General features: G+C 53.9%; 1 pseudogene; it reads left to right on the top strand.

Moving 5' to 3' along the window:
• The first annotated feature begins 1,676 nt into the window (after window positions 1-1,676).
• Window positions 1,677-1,792, top strand: LOC112481297 (annotated as a pseudogene).
• The last annotated feature ends 2,068 nt before the right edge of the window (window positions 1,793-3,860 follow it).

Raw genomic sequence — 3,860 nt, 5'->3', positions numbered from 1 at the left:
CGGCGTGGGGTCCGCTCCGCGCCCCGCCTACGCTGCTCCAGAGCATCGCGTGCTTCTCCCGGGCTCCCGCCTCGGCAGACGCGGCCCGGGGTCTAGTTTAGTTCCTAATCCTCTACCGCTCTTTCTTAGGGCTCTGCGTCCAGCGCCCGGGCTCAGCTCCTGCCCCTGGCTCCGAAGTGAACGGCTGTCAGGCGGACTGTTGCTGCTCTGCCACCCGCAGTCGACACGTTGTGACTCGTGGCTGCTGCTCCGATTTTCTCGCTTTTCGAGGGCTTAATCGCCTCTTCGTGCTGCTCCGTATTTCTTAATGGCTCGCTTCGCACTGATTTGTTTTTAAAGAGCAAAACCCTCTTCAAACAAGCACCACTCAGTGCAATTTCCCTAAGAGGCCACTTGCGGGCTGCAGGCTGGGCCCTGTGTGGGGGGCGACGGCATCGAAGCCAGGGTGTGCTGGAAATCACAATTAAAAAATGGCTGGGTTGTTTCTTCATGTGCTTATGTAACTGGTGATTTTCTTTTTTTTCCCCAGAAAAAAAGGGATACTGCGGCGGGGTGACAGGGAGATGCCTCAGCAGCGAATAAAATGAATACTCGCTGTAAAAAAAATGTCAAAATGTGGATGTGCCTCCAATCATTTAAAAAATAGAAGGTGATAAGTTGAAAATGTCAGGTAATTGGCAGACAGATAGAAAGTTAAACTGTGTCCTCAGCGAAGAAAATTAACCAGCAGCTGCCAGCAGGGACCCCAAGGTCATGTGAATGCCAGAACCAAGCGGAGCCCAATCATTCAGGAGGGGCCTCGGCTGGCCGTCCCCTCCCTGGTCATTTCCAGCTCTCTCAGGAACTGCCCTGAACTACTGCCAACATGTGTTCATTTCTAAAAATTACATAGATTGTGATGTATTACCCATCACACGACAAAAATCCACTGTGAATTAAATCAGCCCTTTGTTTAAATTGCTCCCCGGCAATACATATCAAATCATCATAAATGACATTGAAGTTATAATCTGCAGTCCCCGGCCTCGGCCACTGATAAGGCTCCACCGCGGGACGATCAATACTTACTATTCATTTTTGAAATTATCTTCACATTGATCCCTGAACAAGCACGGGCAACGCAGAGGCACAGTGCCTTTAATACAATAATTATATAAAGCTTTACAGGCTCATCCTCCCAGCCAATAAAAGCTGTCAACTGGCAGAGACAGTTACAACCCCATAATCCATCAAAACCCTGTTCTCTGACCTGTGGGCTCCTGGGCTTCCAGGAGCCACGGTAAACATGCCCGCCGAGGGGGTGCAGGCTGTCGGGCTGAACAAAGGCTGCGGACGGACACGGCCGGCGAAGGCCCCGAGGGGCCGGCGTCCTTCCCGTGTTCCTCAGCAGAAGCGGCGAAGGCTCATCTGTGTATCCGTTTGCTAATCGTAATTCGCCGAGGAAGGACACAGCGAGCCACTTGCCTGCTTTGATTTCTTGGTCTTTGATCTGCCAGGTTGGACTCTGTACCGGATGCCGTAGTGATGAAGCCAGCCCGTGGAGGTCAGAGAGGGCCAGGCACCGCAGCACAGGGACAGGCGGGGCCTGGGTCCACAGGAGGAGGCACAGGTCAGTGGCCGTGGCACTTAGTCTCAGAGCTCAGACACATGGAGATACACAAAGAAACACAAATACAGTCTACGGCCACGCCGCCCTGAACAAGCCCGATGTCTGATCCTGGAAGCTAAGCAGGGTCGGGCCTGGTTAGTACTTGGATGGGAGACCACCTAGGAAGACCAGGTGCTGTAGGCATAAAAAAAAAAAAAGAAAGAAAGAAAGAAAAAAGAAACACAAATACAGACACACACACACACAGCAAGAGACACACATACCCAGACATACATACACACGTAGGAACACTCAAATGCAATTATACAATGCCCATATTACCATTAATTATAACAGTCATTTGCAGAATTTGTCCAACATGCCATTAAATTTAACCTTGCTTAGGGAAATAGAAAAAAGTGAACAGAGTATACCTTGACTTTTTCTATTAATGCAATTTTCTATTAATTTTCTGTTACTGTCTCTTATTAATCAGTCACAACTTGACCCATGGATCTGTGCTCCCAGAGCACTGGACAGGTCGCTGGGGGCAGCGACGTCCCCAAGAGGGTGGCCGGGAAGCGGGTGTCCTCACGCTGTGGGGCAGCTGGGGACACGGACATGCTCTTTGCAGTGAGGGTGGCAGAGGACCCGCGGGGCGTGGCCAGGCCCCCGGGGAGTTGAGCGGGCATGGGCGCCAAGCCAGGCAGCTCCGTGCCGCGGGCTGGGGTCTCAGGGACTCACCTGCCACCTCAGCCCCCAGTCTCACTCTTCAGCCTAAGCCCTCCTTTCCCAAACGACTTTCTCCGAAATGGCAGAGATCCCAAACGCGTCAAAAACCGTGCCGCTGGCTTTTAAAAGAATCTTTGGAAAATTTGTTTATTATTTAATATCATTGACTTTAAAACATGGAAGAGAAATGGTCGCGTGGCCTGGAGTGGCTCGGGTCTCTGTGTTTGCGCTGTCACCTGGGTTGGATTAACGCTATGTCTTCTGAGTGGGTGAACGGGTTGTTTAGTTAAGGTGACCGGAGGAAACCGGCAGGCTGAGCTCGCCCGCTGGGGCCACGGCCAGCAAACCGTAGGGCACAAGCGCGGGGGGTTGAGGGGGTGGGGTCAAGCCCGTCAGTGTCACGGGAATGCCATGGATACGAAGAACTGCAACAAACAAGCACCAGATCTGGAGAGTCGTCAGAATTGGCGCTGGACCTGGGTACCTTCCGTCCGCTAACAGAGGCCACGCCTCAGATGGCAGCAGATGGAACAGCAGGGTGGAGTCTGGGGTGGCTCCGAGGAGTCCCTGGGATCAGCCCCTTGGAAGGAGGACCTGGAGTCAGTGGTAGGGATTTGGGGAAGACGGGGCTCCAGGCCAGCCGGGCGGGAAGGGGGTTGGTTAGAGCACATTCTTTTTCCTCGGCCCGAAGTAGGCAGAGGGACAGTGCGGGCCGGGAGGAGGCATCCGGAGACTGGAGAACTTCTCGGCTCATCCGAAGCTGGACGTTATCCACAGTGGTACCGCCACTGTGTCTGAGTTAGAGCCTTGTCTGAATGCGAACGTTAAAAATTCACTCCTTAGGCAACTATGTCGTAATAAATACAGTTTATCATGATGATTCTTCCTAACTATGAACTCTCAGAGCAACCCCTACCACTGGGGAAACCCTTAGAAAAACAGAACGACGCAGAATAGGTTTTACTGTTCTGTCTCTGGCACGGGCCGACCGAAGGCCGGTTGGATTGATGGGCGACAGAGAACCGGCGTCCGGAGCGCAAACCGGACGGTGCCCACAGCGGGCAGCGAGCGTCCCGTGAGGTTTCGGGCTCGCGGGGAGCACATTTCTCGGGGCGCAGCCTGGAGACGCTTCCACCGGCGCCTTCTTCCAGGCTCCGGCCCGCCCGTGAGTCACTCACGCACGTCGCGGGCCCGTCATCCAGCCCGTGGACAGCACACGTCCGCAGAGACGCGGCCACGTCGGACACATATGAAATTCTCCGGGACGCGAGGCGCCGTATCTTGTATTTTTATTTAATTGCTTTCGACTTACAACAATGGGGAGGTAGTGAGCTGTGCAGGAACAGCGCCGGCCCGGGCAGCAGACCATGTATCTATTATCTCGTGCCCGCGAAGGTCACCGACCTCAGCGGCCCGAGCGGCGGGAACATTAGGGACCCCGTGCAATTCAATCTCTACACAAATAAAGGAGAAGCGCCACAATGCCGGGGTAATGAAGAGTCTCGCAGAAAAGGGGAGGCCTGTCCCCGAGGCCGGCCTG

Source organism: Pteropus alecto, unplaced genomic scaffold (assembly GCF_000325575.1).
Source record: "Pteropus alecto unplaced genomic scaffold, ASM32557v1 scaffold14, whole genome shotgun sequence".
NCBI classification, from domain to species: Eukaryota; Metazoa; Chordata; class Mammalia; order Chiroptera; family Pteropodidae; genus Pteropus; species Pteropus alecto.
The sequence above is the reverse complement of the archived record's forward strand: the minus strand, read 5'-3'. Positions and strand labels throughout refer to the sequence as shown.